The following is a 15200-nucleotide window of genomic DNA, read 5'->3' on the forward strand; positions in this document are numbered from 1 at the left end:
GACATTGATATTAATATAACATTATATAATGAAACAATTTTACTATGTTTAAGTAACACTACTTCATAAATATCAAATATTATGTACAAGTAGAATCATATAATTTCAGAATTGAAAATGCTAGGCTGGCATAGCTCGGTAGTTAAGTATAGACCTATGAATCAGGAGGTCATGGTTCGATTCCCGGCCCAGGCACATGCCCAGGTTGTGGGCTCAATCCCCGGTGTGGGGTGTGCAGGAGTCAGCCAATTAATGATTTCTCTCATCATTGATGTTTCTATCTCTCCCTCTACCTCCCCCTTCCTCTCTGAAATCAATAAAAATATATTTTTAAAAAGAGAAAAATATATTTCATATAATACATTGCATTCACATAGAAAAAATTTATATCTAGAAAATTTAAGGGATCTGCTCAGTACCAAACAGTTATTTAACAGTAAAGGTAGTACTGGAAACCTAATCTTAAGAGCATAGAGTGAACAATATATACTATGCTATCCTGAGTGGAAGAAAGAAAATTTATAGATATCTGGCATCATGCATAACATCTGTCACCTTTAAAAATTGAATACAGATCTATAAATTGCATTATACTGTTTGGACAAGTCTTGAAACTAGACATAAAAAATGTTTTCTATTACCATCTTTTAAGACACCTCCACCTCACTTATTCTAAAGACTCATGAGATTAATAAAAAATGGAAGAATAAGTCAGAATGATGGATTTGGTGGCTGCCGGGGGGAAGATAAAAGTTGAAGCTGGGGAAATGTGGATGGTTTAAATATAGAAACCTAATCCTATTTGTGATCTCTTAAAAATCAAAGGAAACTTGGCAGCCTTATAGAGTGACACTCTCCCTCAAGACTTTTAAATGGCTTTCTCAGAACTGCTAATCGGAAATATGGAAAGATATACGAGTGATAGAGCCTGCATACATAAGTGAGAGGAAAGCAGCATTTCTGGGCTCAAAATTGTCATTGTCCATATGCCAACTCTTTCTCCGCAGAGCTAGAATATCAAAGATTGTTCTTTGTCCCATTTATGAACTCTCATTAAACATACTGTGCGTATTTACTGTCACGAATAAAAGTTGTATGCTACGGATAAAGGAACATAAAGTCAGAAGCCTGTATAAGAATGTCTCTAGCCCTCTTTTACAGTACTGCCTTCTCCATTCACTATTTGTGTGGTGTCCTAAGATATGGACTAACAATGCCATTCTCCTGGGCTGAACATTGACAAGATGAGCCTGGGTGGGAAAAGTATTCTAGAATGAGAAGAGACAAATTCCAGTTGCTGATATACACACTGCAAAATCTCATTAAAAAAAAAATCAGGTATCCCACCCCAACACAGACTCACCCCTACCCTCCACAAGATACCAAAACATGATTTCTCCTTATTATTTCAAGGCTAAATCTTTGTATGCTTCTGTCCCGATGATCTGTCTAAAACTCCTTTTGGACCATATACCTAATTATATGTTGCCAATCCAAGTAATCTGTATAGAATTTGTGTCTTTGCCATTGTGTAATCTGATATTAATTTAGCCATTGCATGTCCATAGGCTATTTCTTACACTTATTTTCCTGTGTGACTGCTGTCAAACCTGGAAAATATTTTCTTTTCAGAAATATCTCCCCTTAATTTTCTTTTAAAAATAAGTAACATGTACAAATAAAGCAATTCTTTATTTCTAATATCTAAAACATTAATGTGACTTTCATTATTAAAGAGGTAAACCCATGTACATTTGTCTCTATTTTGATTGTCATTATATAATTTAAAACCACTGGGAATTCCCTGAAAACTCCAAATCTATTCATTTGGAGAGAATACATAAAATTAGTCTCACAATTGTTTTTATTTACTTGTTGAAAAAAGTGAATAAAAACAAATTTCAAAATTCATAAAGTGTCATTTAGCCATTGAATGTGGTGTTTTAGGTCATTTTATGATATGGGAATATGGGTGTAAGACTTTGTTAGATGGAAAAAAATAAATAATTAAATACATTTAAAATGATTTTATTCAGTTAAGGGAAAAAGGTAGGCAAATGCAGAGAGAGAGTAGAAGATTATGCCTCCAGGTGCAGACAGTAATTACCTCTGAATTGAGGAATTATAAGTTGCTTTAAATTTCCTCATGAGAATTTCTATGTTTCAATAACTATTCAGTTAATACATATATACATCATGTTATAATAAACTATTCTCCCAAATATGCCGAGATGAAATGTTCTGAAGACAGTTGGTGAACTGAAGAGTCCACCTGTGCAGCAAGGATGCCTGAATGGCTAAGACAGTCTGCCACCCACTAGCTGAATGACTTCAGGACAATGGCCCAACCTTTGGGAGCCTTAGTTGTCTCATGTGAAAAGGGGGGATAATAATAACCCCATAGGGTTGTTATCTTGATTAAATGAGTTTAGGCATCCACTGTCTGACACATACTGTTATGTATTTTAAACTAACTATACAAATACCTACTTATAGGTGAGTGGTAAGGATCTGATCATTTCTCTACTTCAAAACTTTGAAATATCCAGCTGCTGCTATTTCCACAAACAATACACACAGATTTCAAACTTTATAGATGACTTTGTAAAAATAGTGTAGGATACATTGTCCCTGATGTATGTGCTCTACATGTATTTTCAAATGATTTAAATGCCATTATATTTTTTCCCAAGCATGGCTAAATGACTATGACAAATAAAAATTGTCATGCTTGAAACAGTATATGATATTGTGTGGGCGTATATAGGCTGAAAATGATCCTGATGAGACGCAGAACAATTATGTTTTCAAAGAAGACTAATTATGACTTAACGGATGAAAATATTATAATCTAGGCACTTATACCATTTGTAACTGGATCTATTTAGAAATTGTCTTTTCTATGACCCCTTCTTGATTACATAAAGATAATTATTCCATCTGTGAAAACTTTACCAAAATACAATGTATTATGGAAGGCTTGTCGAAAGCTGAACTAAGCTCAGCTATACTAGCTTCTCATAGAGAAAAGCATGGCAATTAATATAATGTCTCCATCTTTAGAAAACCACTGAGTAGGCCTGACCAAAAAAAAAAGAAAGAAAGAAAGAAAAGAAATCTCTTAAAATAATAGTTTATAAAACTATCCTTAAAAATAAGAGAAACTGCCTTGGCCAGTTTTGCTCAATGGATAGAGTGTCGGCCCTCAGACTGAAGAGTCCTGGGTTCAATTCTGGTCAGTTACAAAGTCAATCCCCAGGGTGTGTGCAGGAGGCAACCCATTGCTTTGTCTTTCTCACATCAATGTTTCTCTTTCTCTGTCTCTCCCTCTCCCTTCCACTCTCTCTAAAAATCAATGGGAAAAAAAAATATCAAAATATCCACAGGTGAGGATTAACAAAACAAAATAAATTTTAAAAAAGGAAGTTTTATCTTCGTCAATTTAAAGAACTATGTCTAACATACAATGGAGTTGAAGCCAGCAAACAGTGCAAAACACATATTAAACTGTATGTGGCAATATTATAGTAAAAGTAGTTAGAGATTTTTTCTTTCTCTCTTTTAATTTGAGGGATTACTTATGGAAGGGAAAAAACTGAGTCCTTGAAATATCTATTAGCAGTCTCCATTTATCCCATATACACCTTTATAATACCTTACAGAAAAGTAGCATGGAATGTTGGTGGCCAGTTATAGACTAAATTTCAAAGTCTATTTTTTTAATGTTATAGACACTGCCTCAATACTCATTTTGAAGAAGGTACTCTGTATGGTGTGAATCTACTTAAAAATCTTATCTACATAAACACCAAAGCAAGGATATTTTAATGAATGTTAGGTGTTTCGAATAAAATGTTAAGTGTTTAAAGCTGAGATATCTTGGAGAAATCTGTATTATCTATTGTCTCATTTCCCATCCAAATGTCTACCATTTTATCTAATTTCTATTTTTATTTTAATCATTAGTTGCAATACAATGTTAGTTTTCAATTAAATAATTTGAACCTTCTAATCCAAGCATGTCAAACTGGCAGCCCATAATGAATATTTTTGCAGCCCAGCCAATACATCAGTATATAAGAAACATTTTAATAAAAATTTCATAACTTAATTTTTACAATAGTCTGTTATACATAATTATTAATAACGAACTACAATGTTCGCTAATGCCTGATTACTATAATCATGCTGCATTCATTTCCCTTACGTGTCTTACACAAAGGTGCAGCATTTCTCTCCACATGCTCAAAGTCACTCACTAATCAGTGTAGGAGGCTTCCTTTTTCTCCACATTCTTGCCAGCACTTGTCATTTGTTGGTTTGTTGATTATAGTCATTCTGACAGGTGTGAGATGGTATCTCCTTATTGTTTTGATTTGCATATCTCGAATGATTAGTGACTTGGAGCATGTTTTCATATGTCTCTTGTCTAGGCCTTCCTTATGTCCTCCTTTGAAAAGTATCTATTTAGGTCCATTGCCCATTTTTTTGATTGGGTTGTTTATCTTCGTTTTTAAGTTGTATGAGTTCCCTGTAAATGTTGGAGATTAAACCCTTATTGGTGATAACATTGGCAAACATGTTCTCCCATGCAGTGGGCTTTCTTGTTGTTTTGTTGATGGTTTCTTTTGCTGTGCAGAAGCTTTTTATTTTGATGTAGTCCCATTTGTTTATTTTCTCTTTAATTTCCATTGCCCTAGGAGCTGTATTGGTGAAAATATTGCTTTGGCATATGCCTGAGATTTTGCTGCCTGTGGATTCCTCTGGTATTTTTATGGTTTCCCATCTTATGTTTAAGTCCTTTATCCATTTTAAGTTGATTTTTGTGTATGGTGTAATTTGGTGGTCTAGTTTCATTTTTTTGCATGAGTCTGTCCAATTTTTTCAACACCATTTATTGAAGAGACTGTCTTGACTCCATTGTATGTTCTTGCCTCTTTTGTCAAATATGAATTGAGCATAGTGGTTTGGGTCAATTACTGGGTTCTCTATTCTATTCCATTGGTCTATATGTCTGTTCTTGTGCCAGTGCCAGGCAGTTTAAGAACAGTGGCTTTGGGAATGCAGACTGGTATAGCCACTGTGGAGAACAATATGGAGTTTCCTAAAAAAATTAAAAATGGAACTCCCATTTGACCCAGTGATCCCACTTCTAGAAATATATCCCAAGAATCTAGAAACACCAATCAGAAAGGATATATGCACCCTATGTTCATAGCAGCACAATTTACCATAGCTAAGATTTAGAACAGCCTAAGTGCCCATCAGTAGATGAGTGGATTAAAAATCTTTGGTACACCTACGCAATGAAATACTACACTGCAGTAAAAAAGAAGGAATTCTTTCATTTGCAACAGCATGGATGGAACTGGAGAGCATTATGCTAAGCGAAATAAGCCAGTCAGAGAAAGATAAATATCACATGATCTCACTCATTTGTGGAATATAATGAACAAATAAACTGATGAAAAAAAACAGATCCAGGGACAGAGAAGCATTGATCAGACCGTCAAACCTCAGAGGGAAGGTAGGGGAGGGTGGAGGTAAGGGGAAGAGATCAACCAAAGGACTTGTATGCATGCATATAAGCATAGCCAATGGACACAGATACCAGGGGGGTGAGAGTATGAGTGGGGGAGTGGTGGGGCAATGGGGGGATATGGACACATATGTAATACTTTAATCAATAAAGAAAAACAAAAAAACAAAAAAAGGAAAAAAGAGAAAAAAATAAATAGGCAAAGAGAAAACAATGTCTTAGAGAGCTCTTAACAGGAAAGTGTTATTTAAAAGGAGGGTTAATATCCAACTAAAAAGGGATATTATGGAGCATTATTTTTCATCTAACCCTACATGAAAAGGGTTATACTTTGCTCTACTAGTTCATGAGCAATTTCAAGAATTATTTGCTTAATGACAAACAGCATTACCCTTAAAACACAAGCAAAAGATGCATCAATGTTCTTTTCTCTTTATTATTTTTAGTGTTCTACTTATAGTTCATGTTTTTCTCTGAATTGGGTAGTATTATCTCTTTATCAAAGGATGTCATAGAATCTCCACTAGAGATTTTTAAAAAAATTATTGATTATTGTATTACATATGTGCCCTTATCGCCTCATAGCTGCCCCCCCCACAACTCATGCCCTCACCCTCCTGTTGTCTGTGTCCATTGGCTATGCTTATATGCATACATACATGTCCTTTGGTTGATCTCTTATCCCGTCAACCCCACTTTCCTTCATAGGTTGGACAGTCTGTTCGATGCTTCTATGTCTCTGCTTCTATTTTTGTCCATCAGTTTACGTTGTTCATTATATTCCACAAATGAGTGAGATCATGTGATATCTTCCTCTGACTGGCTTATTTCGATTAGCATAATGCTCTCCAGTTCCATCCATGCTGTTGCAAATGGTAAGAATTCTTCTTTTTACTGCAGCGTAGTATTCCATCGTGTAGATGTACCACAACTTTTAATCCACTCATCTACTGATAGGCACTTAGGCTGTTTCCAAATCTCAGCTATGGTAAATTGTGCTGCTATGAACATAGGAGTGCATATATCCTTTCTGATTGGTGTTTCTAGATTCTTGGGATATATTTCTAGAAGTGGGATCACAGGGTCAAATGGGAGTTCCATTTTTAGTTTTTTGAGGAAACTCCATACTGTTTTCCACATTGGCTGCACCAATCTGCATTCCCACCTGCAGTGCACGAGGGTTCCTTTTCCTCCACATCCTCTCCAGCACTTGCCATTTGTTGATGATAGCCATTCTGACAGGTGTGAGATAGTACCACATTGTCGTTTTGATTTGCATCTCTCAGATAATTAGTGACTTTGAGCATCCTATATAATAAAGAGGTAGTATGCAAATTGAACATCACTCCAACACACAAGATGGCTGCCTCCATGAGGTCAAAGATGGCCGCCCCCGTGTGGACACAAGATGGCCGCCACATGATGTCCAGCAGGGAGGGCAGTTGGCGGGGACCAGGCCTGCAGGGGAGGGCAGTTAGAGGCAATTAGGCCGACAGGGGAGCAGTTAGACGTTGATTAGGCTGGCTGGGTAGTGGTTAGGGGGTGATCAGGCTGGCAGGCAGAAGCAGGTAGGGACAGTCAGGTAGGCAGGCAGGTGATCAGCTGGGAACCAGCAGTCCTGGATTGTGAGAGGGATGTCCGACTGCCCGTTCAGGCCCGATCCCACTGGGCAGTCGGACATTCCTTGAGGGGCCCCAGATTGGAGAGGTTGCGGGCTGGGCTGAAGGACACACACACACATCCTGAGCACGAACTTCATGCACGGGGTCTCTGGTGTTTTCATATGTCACTTGGCTTTCTGAATATCCTCTTTTGAAAAGTATCTATTTAGGTCCATTGCCCATTTTTTGATTGGGTTGTTTATCTTCCTTTTGTTAAGTTGTATGAGTTCCCTGTAAATGTTGGAGATTAAGCCCTTATTGGTGATAACATTGGCAAACATGTCCTCCCATGCAGTGGGCTTTCTTGTTGTTTTGTTGATGGTTTCTTTTGCTGTACAGAAGCTTTTTATTTTGTTGTAGTCCCATTTGTTTATTTTCTCTTTAATTTCCATTGCTCTAGGAGCAGTATCGGTGAAGATATTGCTTTGGCATATGTCTGAGATTTTGCTGCCTGTGGATTCCTCTAGTATTTATATGGTTTCCCATCTTATGTTTAGTCCTTTATCCATTTTGAGTTTATTTTTGTGTATGGTGTAAGTTGGTGGTCTAGTTTCATTTTTTGCATGTGTCTATCCAATTTTCCCAACACCGTTTATTGAAGAGACTGTCTTGACTCCATTGTATGTTCTTGCCAATAGTTAACTTACATAAAGAGAGACTAAAAAAAATCCCATTTACCATTGCACCAAAAAAATTAAGATACCTAGGAATAAACTTAACTAAGCAGGTAAAAGGCCTGTACTCAGAAAACTATAGGACACTGAAAAAAGAGATAGAAGAAGACATAAACAGATGGAGGAACATATCGTGTTCATGGATTGGTAGACTCAACATCATTAAAATGTCCATACTACCCAAAGCAATCTATAGATTCAATGTACTCCCCATTAAAATATCAACAGCATATTTCACAGACCTAGAACGAACTCTCCAAAAATTCATCTGGAATAGAAAAAAAGACCTCGAATAGCTGCAGCAATCCTGAGAAAGAAGAACAAAGTAGGTGGGATCTAAATACCAGATATCAAGCTGTATTACAAAGCCACTGTCCTCAAAATAGCCTGGTACTGGCACAAGAACAGACATATTAATTAATGGAATAGATTAGAGAACCCAGAAATCAACCCAAACCACTATGCTCAATTAATATTCCACTAGAGATTTTAAAGAATAAAATAGATGGCAAATTTTTGGAAACAATTTTTCTATAATTCAACTTTAAAGCAGGAAAATAGTGGCATTTTTTTGTCCTATTATTGATGTGTAACTTGCTCATTTTCATAGGAATGACATTTCTAAGTTTTGTGCCTAGAAAAAATTACTTAGGTTATTTTAAACCATAAGTGATGTGCCCAAATTATTTCTACTTTAATGTACTATTTTGCAAATTTTCAATGATCTTTTATCATGTAAGTTCTTAGAATGAAGGCACAGAAAATGTGTATATACTAATCTTACATGTTGATAAGTCACTGTTCTATAATAACATATAACATTTTTATTTTATTAAGGCAACATTGGCTCAAAACTTGATATAATTTTCAGGTGTAGAACATTACAATTCACCATCTTATATACTACAAAGAGTCTAGTTTCCATCCATCACCACACAATTGACCCTCTTTACCCATTTTGTCCTCCCTCAACCCCTTAACCCCTCAGGTAACCGCTCATCTGGTTCCTGCCTCTCTGTTGTTTTGTGTTTGTTTGTTTGCTTAGTGTTTTTGTTTGTTTGGTTGGTTGTTTGTGTGTGTGTGTGTGTGTGTGTGTGTGTGTGTGTGTGTGTGTGTGTGTTTAACTTGGCATGCCAAAGTAGGGTCTCTGAAAATTGTGTTTTGCTTTAATATTAAGACATTCTTTGATGATTGTGAATGTCTTCTATCAAGTAGTTAATGCAACAAATTTCTGAAGTCAACATTTCTGCTTTACTAAAGCTAGAGCTGTTTTGAAAGTCAGATGAGAATTCTCCTACTGAATATATCAGAATCTTTGAGGGCATGTATCATTTCAAAAGGAAATTAACTAGTTAAGTTGTGGAAAGGCAGGTTTTAGAACATGTGCTGGATTCTCTCAAATGAGGGGTGATGTGAGTTGCTAACAAACTCTCTAATAGTGTGGATATTTTTTAAGTGTCAAACATATTTCTGGTCACTTTGATAAAAGTAACTCATTTCTCAAATATGTGAGCTGTAAGCAGCTTTGCCAGAGAGAAGGATTCATACAAGTTTATTAAATTCCATATTTGTTTATGTTCCATCCCCAATCTGATATGCTAAAGCAAAGATACAGGTATTTGAAGATCATGGGAAGTAAAGGAATTCATCATGACAACAAAATAGAAAAATTCCATTTCCTCATACTCATCAGCAGAGTTCTCAAACATGAGGTCAATGGCAATAAAACCCAGTCAACAAAGGTATGTGAAAAGGACACTATGCTCTATTAAACACAAAACACTAATTTACATCACATTACTGTCAATAATATGTTAAATACTACTGTGCAATATCTGAAATATAACATAATATTTAAAGGGTACATATTAAGAGAACGGGTGGCAAACAATTCAGTACCAATTTATGTTATAAAAAATTCCTAAAAGAATAATAACAATTCTTAAGAATGCATAGGAGGCATTTGTACATATACTTTTAAAGCATCCTCAATTTATGATGATTTAATTGAATTTATAAAAAGTCTCCTGGAGATAAGTATTCTGGAAACATTCCAAAGGGAAAAACAAAGCAACAAAAATATACGTTGATACTATGTGCTTTAAGACTTCTACAAATTGTGTGTGTGTGAAGGAGGAAGGGAAATAGGAAGAGAGAGAGAGAGAGAGAGAGAGAGAGAGAGAGAGAGAATAAATATTTCATTGAGACACAAGTAAAGGACTTATTAAAACTGAGGCTGTAAAATGCCAATATAATTTACATAATCTGATACATTTCAGTCATTGTTAAGACTTGGGAAAGTAGAAAATACATATAATAAATAAGATGATTTCTAGGTTTTATAAGCTAGTAGTTTTTAAAAATTTAATGATTCCAGAGTTTTAATTTTGTTATGTTTATTCCTTTTAGGAAATAATTTTATTGGTTAAAATATTTGGTAAGGAGAAATATTCAGATTATATTAAAATTTAAATATTTTTACAATGTATTTTTAAATTATGGTTGACATACAATATTACATTAGTAAGTTACTATGATTTTACTGACTATATTCCCTATATTTTATAATACCTCCCAGTAATTTATTTTATAACTGGAAGTTTGTAATTCTTCGCTCCCTCTAGCTTTTTCAAATAAAAAATTATGAGCATGCATATTTATATAATTGATATACTTAAACATCCAAAGTATTTAGAATTTTAATAGAGTATTATTTGAACATATCTTATAATGTTATTTGATATTGTAAATACACACAAAATATCCATATTACTAAATTTGCAAACATTTTATATAATGTCTGCTATACAAATATAGTAAGTTAATTCATAGAGTTCAAGTTAAATTTATATAATATAAAGAAAACATTTACCATTTTATTTAGATATTTTTTATTATTTACCTCTTCCCGTGTTTGTTGTTGATTTTTAAAATATATATTAGCTACAGATTTATTAAATCCCTTTGACAAAACTTCATTGAATATTTTATCAAAATTAGTAGCCTAATTGAAATTATTTTTAACAAATTAAAATTGAAACAATATTACATGTCAATATTAACATTTTGCATTTTGTTAATTTATACTTTCATTTAATTTGTATTTGATAGATTAGATTTTTATTATATATAATGAATATAATATATTGAAAATTAATATGTATGCATGTTTTAATATGTACATATTTATATTCATTATATACTCAGTAGTTTACTTTTATTAGAATTAGTATTATAATATTCTTAGTTACTTAAGCTTTTGTTTTTCAGAATTGTCTAATGTCAATGCAAAGTTTGATAGAAAAAGAGGAAGAAAAGTAAATATCTGTATGTCAGATTTGATAATAGATTGTCCTTCAAAGAAACATTTAGATTTATTTTGATATGAAGAAAGCACCATACTGAATATCATTTACTAAAAATAAATAATTTTATCATATTAAAATATTCACCCTGTAAATAAATATTTCCTTCATATCTTTAAGGTTGACAACTTTATTGTTCACAACATTTGATAGTATAGAGTAATGCATGATAAATTAAAAACCAAATTCTAGAGAAAGAAAAAGATGCAGTAGTGAGTGAAACATACCTCCCAAGAAACAATGTTTCGAATGTTCTAGATGTGAGCAACTTTTCATTTTCCTCAATCTAAATGGTAAAGATGGCAAAATGCTCTCACACATAGTTGTGTTAGAGAAAGTTCAATATACATGTCACAGGTTTAAAATTTTAGAATTTTTTCTTTCCTTTGTGAAGTGCAAACTAACAAAGAGCTTTTCAAAGTACTTTTTGTACCTATAGTCATTAAAAAAATTTTATATAGTTCAATCTATGCCTGATTAACACATTCTTACCTCTGTCTCTTCAAGTTCAAGGAATTCTGTGGAAATTAACATTCAAAATTCATGTCTACCACATGAGAAATATTAGAAGAGATCGTTCTTACGTTGCTGCTCTGGCTTCTCATCAAAACTGCATGAGCCACATTGCTCTGAGCTTGGGCTTTATGTACTCTCATGTCACTGCTTAATACTGAACGCTATTTTGGTTTTAGTGTGTAAAACCACAGACACTGAGCCCTTTGTGTGAAATATCATAAGGACTCTCTGCTGTCCACTCATAGTCTGGAATTCAAATGCAGGCAGCTCCAGCAAATAGTATTAGCTGATTATATATGTTTTTTCCTTTTTTCTAACAACAAACAAAAAGAAAAAAAAAATAAAGTACTTATTGGTTTGAGGTGATAAAGGGGAGATGCAACTTATGTAAGAATTCTGCAAGCGGAAAGGTCATGCCTCTGCTTGGGGGTTAGCTGATGAAATAAATGACCAATTTAAAGTTAGCAGGAAAGTTACTAAAAAGAGAAGAGCTTTTCCATTGTGTCTGTGTCTTCTGGCTGCTTCTTAATTCAGTCTTTCTGCTCAGAAATCAGTAACACACACAGAGAGAGAAGGCAGTGTCTAAACTGTAATCCTCCTCCTTTGCTGGGCTTATTTACTACCCAAATATACTGATTTCATGAAATGTATAATTAGATTTTGTCATAAATATTATTTATTGTAAAATACATAATATTAAGTGTTATGCTGTTTTCTCAAGCTGTGTTTAGTTACAAGTAATTTGTACCAGAACTTGAACTGTTTCCTAAGGTCAATAGGAGGTAACCACTGAAAATTCCTACATTGTAACCATTCATTGAAGAACAAAGAGTCCCTGCCCCCTCACTCTATCAGCGGCTTGATAACAATACATCCCTGAGCCACATGCATGTTTCAGTCTGAGTGCTCCCAGTTTACAAACTGTCTTTTTGATGTGTGCACAATAAACTTAGATTAATTCCTAAAAACAACAATAGTTTTCAAACCAATTCAGAGAGAGGTTAAAAATATCATTACAGAATTTACCAGGCGACCGGAAAATACACAGGAGTACTGGAGGCACAGGAAAAACACATTTATTTCCAGACATTTCACATGTACCGGTACAGTGACTCAGGGGACACTGTTTCTCTCCAAATCCTGAGCAAGCCAATATGGAGGAAGGTTTCCCTGTATTCTCTTCGGCTTCTTTGTCCCCCAAATATGGGATGGAACTTCGGGACCTTTCCCGGGCTTTGCAAAAAGCCCGGTGTGCTGGGCTGGGGGCTGTAAGACCACATCTAATGGCCTGGCTTGGCGCTAGTGCTGATAACTCTGTCTGGGGGTTGTGCATTGTTCATGGTTTATGGCCTCTCTGAAATGGGAGTAGTTTTTAGCTAAACAGGTCTTGCAGGACCAGATAATTAAAGACGGGACAGTGACTAGACTATAGGCTAACAAGAATGTGCATTAGGTTACTGGCACAGATTCAGATTTGCTAGCCGCCAAAAATGCCTCCTTTTCCCCATCAATATGAACAGTGTCTAAAACTATAAATGTCTATATAACTTAACATTTTAAGGTTTGTATGTATAGTTATTATAAGTAGTGGTTCTCTACCTCCTGGCCCTTTAAATACAGTTCCTCATGTTGTGACCCAACCATAAAATTATTTTCGTTGCTACTTCATAACTGTAATGTTGCTACTGTTATGAATCACAATGTAAATATCTGACATGCAGGATGGTCTTAGGCGACCCCTGTGAAAGGGTCGTTCGACCGCCAAAGGGGTCGCGACCCACAGGTTGAGAACCGCTGTAAGGAGACAGCATCAACTGGAGTCCTACAATATTGGGACTATAAGCATGTGCATTGCTCTTTTATCATAAGAAGGGAAAGATAGTAGCACAAGGGTTACAACTAATGCTGTGAGAATGAAATACAATGCGGTCTGATTTATGCTTGTTTCATTTTTTTGAATTCACAAAAAACACCTATTTTATTAGTTACTGTATGTTAAATAAATGTTCCATACCTCTGTGACATGTGGCAAACCAAACAGAAGTTAGCTTTTTTTTAAAAAAAAAATCATGGTGGGAACACAACATAAAATCTAGCCCCTTAACAAATTTTAAAGTGTACAACACAGTATTGTAAACTATAGGCACAACATTGTACAGCACATCTCTAGAACTTACTCATCTTGCCAAACACTATACCCATCAACCAACCTCCCATTCCCTCGCTGTCAGGCTCTGTCCACCAGCTTCTCCTCTCTGCTTCTGTGAATGTGACTAACTCAAATGTCTCATGTAAGTGGAATCATTCAATATTTGTCCTTCTGAGACTTGTTCATTTACTTAGCATAATTTCCTCAGGGCTTTATCCATGTTCCAGAATATGCAAGATATGTGAGAATCTCACATTTTACAGGATGTGGCTTCTTGCTTAGATACAATTTCCAGCCCCACGTTGGATTGCAATGACACTTTTGAACCTGAGAGGTCACATTTAACATCATGTCCCGAGAGCTTATTTTATGGCATAAGGGAGCAAGTGTGGGCCAGATTGCTACACTGTTTGTTTCAATACCTTACAAAATCCACCAGAATTGTAGAAACTACAGTGAGACAGGATTATGTTTCAATGGACAGTCTGGAACTATATGTTTTATTTAGGACACCATTAATAGCAATTTTTTATTTCTTTAAATGGAAGATGTTTTTTATAAAACACCTGTGTAAAGAAACCAACTAGATTTGATTTTCAGATAGCCTCAAAGTACTTTAAAATTTATATTACTCAGCAAGGATGTTGTCTGCCCTGGAGGACAAAAGGTGATTCATAGCAGACAGACTGGAACCCAGCAAGTCTTTACAACTATGTCACAACCAAGAATGTAGGTGACAGGACTGATGGGAATAGGAATCATACCAGCTGAAGTCTTTTCCAGCTATGGGAGGAGAAAGAAATTTTGAGGAGTGAATGGAACATGACTGTACATAAAAGGAGAGTCTCAGAACGAGTACACCATTACTCAGAGGAGAGTCAAAGCCATTGCACTAAGGGTTTTTGGAGGTCTCCACACCATACAGGGGTCCTCAAACTACGGCCCGCGGGCCACATGCAAATACAAATATTGTATTTGTTCCCATTTTTTTTTTACTTCAAAATAAGATATGTGCAGTGTGCATAGGAATTTGTTCATAGTTTTTTTTTTTTAAAACTATAGTCCGGCCCTCCAACGGTCTGAGGGACAGTGAACTGGCCCCCTGTTTAAAAAGTTTGAGGGCCCCCTGAATAGAATAAGCACATGAGAGGTGGACGGTTCCTGAGATGCTGTTTCATAGCAACAGAGAAACATTCTGGTAAGCAATCCACATTCTCATGCAACCTGGGGAAATTCTACCAACGTCATCCGCCAGCAGGGTGACCAAGAGACCCTGAAGTTTCAGAAGCCTTGAAG

General features: G+C 35.3%; 1 protein-coding gene across 3 annotated transcripts in view; it reads right to left on the reverse strand.

Annotated features, from left to right (window-relative positions):
* CDH19 (cadherin 19) overlaps positions 1-14039 on the reverse strand; it is a 64239-nt gene extending 50200 nt beyond the window's left edge. For 2 of the 3 annotated variants that reach the window (XM_059706327.1, XM_059706329.1), the window contains exon 1: positions 11732-12062. The gene's annotated coding sequence lies outside the window, so the exon portion shown is untranslated. Of the gene's footprint in view, positions 1-11731; positions 12063-13965 lie in introns of those variants that run through there. The other variant, XM_059706328.1, reaches the window with a different exon arrangement.
* Positions 14040-15200: the final 1161 nt, after the last annotated feature.

This window comes from Myotis daubentonii, chromosome 8 (genome assembly GCF_963259705.1).
Source record: "Myotis daubentonii chromosome 8, mMyoDau2.1, whole genome shotgun sequence".
In the NCBI taxonomy this organism is placed as follows: domain Eukaryota; kingdom Metazoa; phylum Chordata; class Mammalia; order Chiroptera; family Vespertilionidae; genus Myotis; species Myotis daubentonii.